We start from the raw sequence: 11,691 nt of genomic DNA, 5'->3' as shown, positions 1-11,691 counted from the left end.
GCCTTTGTCTTCTGAGCATTTGGCTGTCTCTGCCTTGGTTGGGTCCAGAGCCACGACGCGGGCACCAGCTTCCAAGGAGGCCTCTTGCACTACAGAATCTAGACAAAAACTTAAAGTCTTCTCATCCAACTACCCTATGGATACTCTTAGGCGTAGAAGCCAGACCACTCCTAGAAAAATCTGCTTGGCCACCATCTTGCTCCTGCTCTACCACCCCAAGCAGAAATGCTTAAAATGGCGGAGGATCTCATCTCCCTTATCAGAGGTAGTCAGGCCACAACTTCTAAAAGGAAAATATATCCTTCTCCTGAAATTATGGCAAAACAGGATTCTGAGAAATATGATTATTCAGATTTTGAAGAGGAGCAGCAACCTCTGACTGCTTATGAGGATTCAGATGCAGAGGAATCCATTCATTCTGCCTCCCCCACCAGAAGACCTTTCCTTTGGGGAAACCCTTCACACCCTCAGGGAACATTTCTAATGGGAATCTCAAGATTTTCCCCAGTCTAAGAAAAGACTTAGGGAGTTTCTGGACCTGCCCCAGCACAGACCCCTGGCCACACACCCCTATTTTAGAAGTGGTGGATGATGTTTTCCATGAATCCAGCATAGCCCCTGATACCCTCCCACCTGCTCCCAGTAAACCTGACAGGTATTACAGAGTACTGGATTCTCACAAATACCTGTACAGAAATCCTGCTGTAGACCCAGAGGTCATTACACAGGGAACTAAAGAAGGTAAGACTAGTTCTGTCAAGAATCCTATTCCTTCTGACAAGGATTCCAGAGCTCTGTACAGATGGGATAAAAAAGTATACACCTCTGCAACCATAGCTATCAGAGCACTCAACTGTCAGTTCCATATGTTAAAATATCAACAACACCCTTTGGAACTATTAAAGCAAAAGATTTCTACCTTTCCCGACTGTGCCAATTCAAAAGAGTTAGCAGATTTACTGCCCTCTACTTGTCAAGTGACCAGACACTCATTGCACTGGGGATATGACACCCTAGAAGCCTCTAGCATGGCAGCAGTGTCTGGATCTGTCATTAGGAGACATGCATGGTTGAAGGAACAACCTCTTCCTGATCATGTCCAGTCTAAATTAATTGATGTACCCTTGGATAAGGACTGCTTGTTTGGAGTAAAAGCAGAAGAGGTACTTAAAAAGATGGAAGACAAAGCAAAACCTATGCATGCAAACAGTAAAGGATTTCTATCAGGTTCATCTTCCCAGGTTCAGCAGAAATGTTCCCTCTAAGCACTGGTCCTTCCCTGCACCTAGCAGATAGGGCCAAGGTAAACCCCCCAGGGACAGACCAATCAGGCCCCTATCTCAGGGGCAGCAGAGAACCAAACAGTGGACCACTTCCGCCCCAAAGGCAGGGAGTTCTAAGCCTCTCTTCTATGGCAAAAACTCTCAATGGCTCCCTCTCCCCCCTCTGCCCTACTTTCACTCACCAAAAGCTAGGAGGAAGGCTCTCCCTCTGCAAAGAAAATTGGCTTTCTGTAACAAAGGACCAATGGGTGTTAAAGATCATTTTTCAGGGATACAAATTCTCTTTCAATGAACTCCCAGTTCCAAGAGGGTACCCAGACCTACCTCCAAATCAGTGGGCAGAGGCATTGAAACAGGTCCAAACTCTCATATCCCAGGGGGCAGTAGAACCTGTCCCCTCAGATCAAACAGGAAAAGGCTTTTATTCCAGACTATTCCTTGTTCCCAGGAAAAGAGGGCATTTCGCACCCCATCCTGGATCTATCTATTCTGAACACCTCCCTGGTGGTCCCCAAATTCAAAATGCTAACTTTGCAGCAGCTGTTGCCTATGCTGACAAAAAATGCCTGGATAGTGACCCTTGGCCTAAAAGATGGCTACCTCCACATCCCCATAAGGGAATCCTGCAGAAAATTCCTGTGCTTCAGAACAGGCGCACAGCACTTTCAGTTCTCTGCACTACCCTTTGCTTATCTAATCCACCCACAGTATTCACCAAATGCTTAGCCCCGGCTGTAGCATTTTGCAGACAGAGAAATATACAGATTTACCCTTATCTGGATGACTGCCTCATTCAGGCAGAGTGCAAAGAAAAGCTGCTCCAGACCTTCTCTTTGTTAAAACCCTCCTAACTTCCCTAGGGTTCACCATCAATGAGAAGAAATCAAAGCAAACACTCTCCAGGAAGATCATTTTCTTGGGAGCACTGCTGGACACAGCATCCCAAACGGCCTTCCTATCCCCAGAAAAGCAGAGCTTCCTGCCTCTCTACTTTACCCAGCTGGCTTCCAGAACTCACCTCACTGTGAGGACGTTCCTGCAAGCCTTGGGGTACATAGCATATTGCATCCTTCTAATTCCTTTGGCCAGGCTTCACATGAGGAAACTTCAGTGGTACCTAAAGAACCTTTGGTGTCAGCACTCTCAGCATCTAGAGACCTCTCTCTCTCTCTGATACCCTGTATAAGGGCCGTGTTTCTCTGGGGCCTGTGCCAGGAACAAGAGTCTTCCCTTCATCCTCTGCCCTACCGGGCAGACCATCACCACCGATGCCTCAGACATTGCTTGGGGTGCTCACCTAGCAGGCAGACACACTCAAGATCTTTGGGATGCCCAGCACCTTCCCTTGCACATCAGTCAGAAGGAAATGATGGCAGTACAAAAGGCTCTGACATCCTTCAAACCCCCAACTCAAGCCAGGGGTTCTCCTTATCAAAACAGATCACACTATGGTAATGTGGTATATCAACAAACAGGGAGGGACCCAATCTTACCCTCTGTGCAGGCTAGCCATGAACCTCTGTCTGACAGCCTTCTCCATGGGTAAAACCTAATTGCCCAATACCTACCAGGGATGAACAACACCCTGGCAGACCACCTAAGCAGAAACTTACTGAACCCCCATGAATGGCAGCTCCACAGAAAAATCTTTTTACAAGTCATTCAGGAGTGGGAAACTTCGGAGGTGGATCTCTTTGCTTTGCACCTCAACCACCAGCTGAAAAAATTCTGTACCAGGGAGTATCACCACCTAGCGTGGAAGGTGCATGCCTTGACCTTACCCTGGAACTCCCTCTTTGTGTACGCATTCCCTCCTCAGCCTCTTATTCCTAAGGTACTGACCAAGTTAAGGGAGGAGAGACCAAAGGCCATCCTCATTGCTCCTGATTGTCCCAGACAGCATTGGTACCCCTTATTGTGCAACCTGATATTACAGCCTCCCAGGCAGCTTCCCCTGATCTCAGATCTCTTGACCCAGGTGGGGGGGGATGCTGCACCCAGACTTGAAGACTCTCAAATTGTCAGTATGTCTAATACTTTAAAAGCAAACAAGGGGCCCCTGTTCAGCAAACAGGTCCTAGACATTATCACAGAGGCCAGAAGGCCCAGCACCAAAAAATCTTATGCAGGGAAATGGAAAAGATTCTACTCCTAGAGCCAGTCCAGCGGGGGCAGTACCTCACAGCCTTCCATCCCTCTTATCCTGGACTACCTAGCCAAGTTACTCAATAGTGGCATCTCCTCTTCTACTAAAATCCATGCCTCAGCCATTTTAGCTCATTTCAATGCAGACCAGCCCCTCTTCTCACATCCTTTGATTAAACAATTCCTCAGAGGGGCTTCTAATACCAGACCTCCCAGAAGGCCACCCATGCCAGCCTGGGACCTGAATTATGTTTCAGAAAAACTAACCTTACCACCATTCGAACCTGCTGCTTCCACAGAATTGAGATACCTCTCCTGGAAGACTGCTTTCTTACTAGCTATCAACTCAGCCAGAAGGGTATCAGAACTTCAGGCACTCATGGCCGTTGAGCCCTTCATCATTTTTCATGTAGAAAGGGTCTCCTTGAGGACTAAAGCCTCCTTTATGCCCAAGGTGGTATCTGATGTGACCCTCAGCCAGGCCATACATTTACCCACCTTCTTTCCTAATCCTCAGAACAAGGGAGAAAGAATTCTGCACTCACTAGACATGCACAGACAGCTCAGATACTATCTGGACCATACTAAACCCTTCAGAAAAACAGACCAACTTCTTGTCAGCTTTGCCCCAGGGGTAGAGTGGAAGCCCATTTCCAAGCAAACCATTTCCAAATTGATATCACACTGTATCCATTTTTGCTACAGACTACATGGGAAACCTCCACCAAGTCTATTTGTACCCATTCCGCTAGGGCAGCCTCCACTTCCACAGCATTCCTCAGAGGAGTTCCCACCAGGGACATCTTGGAAGCTGACACCTGGACCTCTGTCCATATCTTTACAAAGCATTAACACCTACCTCTTTTCTCTAAGGCCAGGGCAGGGTTTGCCTCTGCAGTCCTGCAGGGCTTGCTGACCCATGCCTAGGTCTCTAACTGATCCTTCCACCCCTCTCTTCAGCTTTGGGAATCCTCCCACAGGTGATGACTGCAACAGTGAAACACGAAGAACATAGTACAGTTGTGTACACTTACCATAAATGTAGATGTTCAAGTGTATTCACTGTTGCAGTCCTGGTTTCCCTCCCTCCTTCCCCCTTATATCCTCTTTCCTTAGGGGGACATAAGCTTCTCACTGTGGCCTTTAGCCACCAGGACCACTGTACCATATTTCCTTGGGCATCTGATGGGTTAGGGCAAGAAAAACTGATGTAATCGTGTCGGCTGCCTTGCTTTATAGTACTGGCGACCTGACATCAGACTATAGACTCTGGTATTCGGGCCGGCCGAGAGCTACCACAGCAGGGATAACCCACAGGTGATGACTGCAACAGTAAATACACTCGAACATGTACATTTATGGTAAGTATACACAACTGTACTTTCTCCAACAGGGTATTTATGTACAAGTAATGCCCAATGAAAAATGAGTTTGCCGCTTCACGGCAGCATATCAATCTGTCATGGAGCTTGGACAGCAAAAAAACGAATGGCCGCCATTACTTTACACTTGCTAAGAAACTCTTTTGCTGTTTAGCGAGTGTAAAAAAAAAATAAACAGAAAGAAAGTGTATGTGTGTTTATGTTTCTGTCTGCATGTATGAGTGAATGTGTGTATGAAAACAGAGGAGACTGTGTGTGTGAGTGGTCAAGAGAGAGAGAGGAAGCGATCTTGTGTGAATGAATGCGTGTATAAAAGCAGAAGAGATTGTGTGTGTGAGAGATAGAGAGATTGTGAGAGCGATCTTGTATGAGTGAAAGTAGAAGAGATTCTGTTTGTGAGACCAAGAAAGAGAGAGGTCTTGTGTGCATATCTCTCAACTATCCAAATTTTACCAGAATGTCCATATTTTTGCCTCATATTTTTTTGTCTGTTCCTCATAAAATTTGTGGTTTTCTGAAGTTTTGTGGCAAATCAGTGAGGTGTGAATTCACTAAGTAATGACAGGCATTTGAGTTTCAGGCTTTATATCTTTCAGAAAATGAATTGTAATACAAGACCTTTTATTCTAGCAACTCTCTAAGTTTATAAGAGCTAACTTGCCCCACTGCTAAAAATGTTCATTTAATTTTTTTCTTTTGTTTTACTTTTTTTATAAGATGTTTGAACGGGTCTATATCACATCGTCAAACTTGTATAAGTTTGAACAATGGAATATCGAACCCAAAAGTCTGAAATGCAAAAATAGTGAAGCCACGGCACTGATTTTTTTTCCCAGGGATAAAATCGGTGGGCCATTTTCAGAGCTTTGCTATTTTCTCCACTGTGGTGCAATCTCAGAGTTCATATATTTAAGTAGAGGGGGTGTGGGTGGCACAGCCCCCCACATTGGGGGTGTGGGGGACGAAGTCTCCCACTTTAGTTTTAGTTTAAGGTTTATGTTTTGGGTTTGTTTTTTTTTTTTTTTTTAGGGAACAGCAATTTTTTTCCCTGGGAAAGAAATCGCTGTTCTATGTGATTGTTATTGTGCGGTTTGGGACTTTTGAGTTCGATATTACATCATTCAAACTTATACAAGTTCAACGATGTGATATAGACCCATATGAAACTATGTCATTCGATGTAAAGGCAGAATTAAACAAGTGCTCGAACATAGCTGTCTACACATACTTCATTTAAACCCAGCATAACACAAATAAAGAAAAAAAGAAAAACATAGTTTTTTTGCTGAGATCTCCATAATCTGCTTCTATCTACAACAACTACGTAGTCACACAGTAGTGGAAGAAAAGGAAAAACCACTGAAAGTACACCACCAGCTCGCACAGTTCAACACACTGATAAACTAAACTGTAATGTTACTTCTAAATCTGAGAAGTAAGTGGAATCAAAAGTCCATAAAAAAGAAGAATTCACGACCCAAGGACGAAGCGCCAAACAAGACTGTAAATAAATCCTTTATTGGAAGCCACCACACTAAAACAAGTGCTTTCGCTCGGTGCAATACCGAGCTTTATCAAGTATAAAAACAATGCTTAATACTCAACAAATATATACTGAAGCCAAGGTCACATGCTGTAACTAATTAATTAGTTAATTACTTAATTGTTGCATCGTGAATTCAATCACGTATTAAAAAAATATACTTGAATACACACAAAGGACTGCAAAATATAAAATGTAAAATATAAAATATAAAGTCTTTCGATGTAAAATAGACATGGAAGACTACCATAAATACAATTTATATAGTATCACACCTTATAGATTTAAAAATCAAATTTTATAAAATCTTTTCATCAAATAAAACGAATGATTCAACTGCCAATAAATTTGACAAAAAAATTCATCAAATGACTTAAAACTTTGTGTGGTTAAAAACCTTGTACCATCACTCAACACTAGCGTGTTAAAAAACTGTTGTTAAAAATGTTGTTAAAAATGTTATGAATATGTTTTAGAATAAAATATACCGTATTGTGTGAATGCTTGTATCAAGCTATTACTGTCAAAACATATTGGCAAGAAAAAACAGATATACCAAGAAATATAATGTAATTTGATAAATAGTAATTTAATAAATAGTGTTATATTTAGTAATAAATAGTGTTAAGTAATGTAAAGGAAATTAATATATATTAAATATAGATGACCATCTCAAAAAACTAGTATTAGACTAGCATTAAATCTCATATGTTGACCTCATATAAAAAATAATATTTGTGTGTATTCAAGTATATTTTTTTAATACGTGATTGAATTCACGATGCAACAATTAAGTAATTAACTAATTAATTAGTTACAGCATGTGACCTTGGCTTCAGTGTATATATTTGTTGAGTATTAAGCATTGTTTTTATACTTGATAAAGCTCAATTGCACCGAGCGAAAGTGCTTGTTTTAGTGTGGCGGCTTCCAATAAAGGATTTATTTACAGTCTTGTTTGGCGCTTCGTCCTTGGGTCGTGAATTCTTACTTCTAAATCTGTTAACACTGAATAAAAAAAAAAAACTTTCCTTGTTACCAGAATAATAATATCACTTGAAGGGAACCCATATATCTATATATAGATAGATAGATGAATACACACACACACACACACACACACACACACACACACACACACACACACACACACACACACACACACACACATATATACAAACACACACACACAAACACACACACATACACACAATATGTAACATTGACACATAGTGCTCATGCTCCTAGGATTACCTGGAGGAAGCTAAACCAATACCAACTGTTTCTGGAGGGAGGCAAGATTGACAGCACCCCTATACCCCTGCTAATTATATATACAGTAACTCTGACACTGCACATTCACCAGGGGAAGGGAATATTCCCCTACCCAGGAATTGTCGTCTCATATACGTCAATCATCTATTTCTGTTGACCAAATGGCATTGACCAAACAGATCAGATGTCAATAGTGTGTGCGTATATATATATATATATATATATATATATATATATATATATATATATATATATATATATATATGTGTGTGTGTGTGTGTGTGTGTGTGTGTGTGTGTTATTATTGGTCAGCATCAATTCAACTAAACAGATGGTCAACAGGTGTGGAAGACTGCACAGTTCTCAGGGTAGGAAGATATGCCTTTTCCCCAGGATTGTGCAACCTGGAAGTTAGTATATATAATTAGAAGGGGATGCAGGGGACTTGCCTCCATGCAAAAAACAATGTTTTATTATATTTTTTCAGTTGAAATTTTGCATGCACCAAGATTGTTGCTCATTGCAAACATAGTGTGTTGACATATGCACATTCGTTATTTTGTGGTCAACTTTGCAAACATTGATATTTGGGTAATTTTTTAAATTTCAATGCACATATATATATATATATATATATATATATATATATATATATATATATATATATATATGGATCTACCTTATTTAAATGAAATAATGTTACATCAAATTTTACGTACATGAGCTGAAATCTCTGAATCTGCAATTAACCGAAGCAATGGACTGCATAAATCCTTTCCTTGTGAAAGGAACCACTTAGCCACCATGGAAATAAACCTAAATTGACAAAAACTAAACCCATGCCCCCACACCCCCCACTTAAATATTCCAACTCCAAAATTGCACTACACTGACCGGAGGGCAAAGTTCACCATGGTGGCCAAGTGGTTCCTTTCACAGGGAAACAATTTTGGCAATCTTTGGTTTCGGTTAGTTGAAGATTCGGAGATTTCAGCTCAGGTAAGTAGAATTCGATGTAATTTTGTTGAAAGACGGTAGACGCATATATATATATATATATATATATATATATATATATATATATATATATATATATTATACAGAAGGCCACAGTATGAAATGAAAATGCCAAAACCACAATATCCTGAAACTTTGAAACATCGACACCCAAAACATCAAAAAACAACAAGTAAACCTAAAAGTCCCACCCTCCATCATAAAAAACTTCAACAACAAACAAAACCAAATGACAATCTACTACTCCACATTTGAACAGTGGAAGCAAGCCCCAAGCTCCCCTATACCCCCACAGCCCTTCTAATGAAATTTATCAACTCCGAGATTGCACTACACCAAAGAAAATGGCAAATATGCCTTAACCTACATTATGGCAGCATGTCTAAAGTGCAGCAGACTCTCTCTATAATCTTCTTTAAGCAAGACTTGCTTACCTTTTTCATACTTTACAGTGAAATGCATCTCTCCAACACTTACCAGAGCTTGCAACCTAACGCCAGACATTTTCTTTTTTTCAGTACAACATACAGCATCTTAAAGACATAATACCTCTTTAAAATTTTACAGCACTTTTTTAATAACCATTTTGTTATTTCAACATTTGGGATTGTAAACATTCAGCCTAATGCAGTTTAGGCATTTTCATCTCAGTATTGTGGCCTTCGGCATATTGGAATTTCGGTGTTTAAACGTAGATAAATCTATTAGAAAACTAATGATTAAAAATAATAAACTTTCCTTATTACCAAATTAATAACTGGTAGTATATACTGGACACTATGATTAGATCAAGTATAATTAGATCACTTTTGTCTTACCACTTGTAATCAGATTAAGTGATAGTTACCACTTGAAGAGAACCTCTCTGTCTTTCTTTCTCCCTCTCCCTCTCTCTCTCTCTCTATATATATATATATATGTGTGTGTGTGTGTGTGTGTGTGTGTGTGTGTGTGTGTGTGTGTGTGTGTGTGTGTGTGTGTGTGTGTGTGTGTGCGTGTGTGTGTGCTGGAATTTTGTAAATAATTATATGTCATTTGTGAATATCAGCATGATTCATATGCTTGTGTTACAAATGTATTAGAATGGTATGTCATATTGTACAGATGTGTGCTGAAGAGATATGTTGTAAAGTACTGAGCACAAATGTATATACAGTATTGTAACTAACTGTTTAGATGTGTATATTGTAACAATGGAAACTGTAACACAAGAAGTTAACTTCAGATGAATAGTTCAGATTGAATTACTTTATGGCTGGGCCATAAAAAAGGGATGTTATCTTTTAGTTTCAGTGCAACAGGAGTTATAATGTCTAGAACTAGACGTTTTTTGTATTGTCTTTAAATGTGGAGGAATGTAAATTATTTTATGACTTCCACCATTTGCCAAACGATCTGAGGTCTATGGATTTTTATAGGTAGATGCTAAATGCTACCAGCTGGCATCAATAGTTGTTTTGAGCCTGGGAACTGAAGTCAGATGGCAACAAATATGCCATTCTGCAAGGATCCCAGCAGTAATATTTGGGATATTAATTTGGGAAGTCTCTGAGAGACAGAGATAGCATTTTGTATTTGACCTAAGAAGACCATCCACTCACCACATCTGCCTGCTTGCTCTGTAAGTAAATTAACTAGGGTACAGTAATTTCTCTTAGAGGCAGTCAGGAATATAGTGAAGTATAGCTGAGATGTTTTCTTTCTTTATTTGAGACTCTCCTGCAATACGGTTTTAAATATTTCCTGTGATTTTGAACTCTGATGTAACTGTGATTATATACTGAGTATTTTTCTTGTTCTTTTATTACTTATTACTAAATAAATTTAAACCTTTCATTGTGGATGATATTTGTGAGACATATTTAAGTTCTAAAAGTTCTTGCATATTTATTTGGTGACACTGTGGGCCACTCCTAATAGCCTTGCTGTTGGTCAAACTACCATTTGGATTAATAGTAACATTACACAGTAAGATTGGACACCCTTTGTTAAGGGCCTTAAAGTAGCTGATAAGGACATGGCTGGTGGCAGGGATAACTACCTTATAGTCTGGGCAAAAGGGGGCATATCTAGTAAACATGTGCCAGCTTTCCCAGGTGTGTGTGTGTGTTTCTGTGTAAATCAAATCTCAAAGAGTGTGTGTGTGCGTGTGTGTGTGTGTGTGTGTGTGTGTGTGTGTGTGTGTGTGTGTGTGTGTGTGTCAGCTACTTGGGCAGGGACACGAAGCACTGGTTGGACAAAGAGGTTGCTGGAGGTCTTGACTTGGCCACTCAGCTGAGATGTCAACTCTAAAGCTGTGCCAGTGGGGAGTCTTATTGGGGACCTGGAGAAAGAGGGAGAAATCAGCTCCAGGCTGACTGTGGTCTCTGTGTGCTCTTAAGGGAAATTGCACTTTACTGTGTGTGTACTTGTCATCCTCCCGATGTACGTACCCCACTGATGCTAGTGGTGAGGACTGAGGCTCCTTGATTACTGGTCTAGTGTTGGGGCATCACGGCGCAGTGGTGCAGTGGTAGCTTTGTTGTCTCACAGCAAGAGGTTCTCCAGTTCGATTCACAGCTGGGGTACCTTCTGTGTGGAGTCTGCATGTCCTCCCTGCATTCATGCGGGTTTCCTTCCACATTACAAAGACATGCATCTGGAGCATTCTTCTCCAAGTGTCTACTGAAAATTGGCTTCATTCCAAGTCGGACTTTCCTGGTAAACAAATGTTAAGTAAATAAAAAAATATATGTTGGTGGGCAGTGGTGGGATGTCCACATCACATATATATTGGTTGGCGGTGGTGGGACTTCCACATATTAGGATTCTGTGGTGTGGATGTTGAATTCCTGTAGCCTGTAAATAGTGGTCACTGAAGAAGCTGTTTGTAATCTCAATCAGCCACACAGTGAACATTCAGAGTTTCATACTACAATTGTTTTATTTTTTTTTTTTGTTAGCTTAGTTAATCAGGGACAGCAGGCAAGGAAGTCAGCAGAAGAGTATGGCAAGCTGACAAGGAGCCAGTTGGCTGAGCTGTACCAAGTCAAAGGACTGGTGCATG

At 40.7% G+C, this 11,691-nt stretch overlaps 1 protein-coding gene across 1 annotated transcript in view; it reads left to right on the top strand.

Moving 5' to 3' along the window:
• The window catches only part of LOC122810651 (rho-related GTP-binding protein RhoD-like), a 563,211-nt gene that overhangs the window by 290,247 nt on the left and 261,273 nt on the right, over nucleotides 1-11,691 (top strand). The gene's annotated exons all lie outside the window — the stretch shown is intronic.

This window comes from Protopterus annectens, chromosome 9.part0 (assembly GCF_019279795.1).
Source record: "Protopterus annectens isolate FY-2018-M chromosome 9.part0, PAN1.0, whole genome shotgun sequence".
Lineage (NCBI taxonomy): Eukaryota > Metazoa > Chordata > Ceratodontiformes > Protopteridae > Protopterus > Protopterus annectens.
Note: the sequence above shows the minus strand (reverse complement) of the source record. Positions and strands in the feature narration are given on the sequence as shown.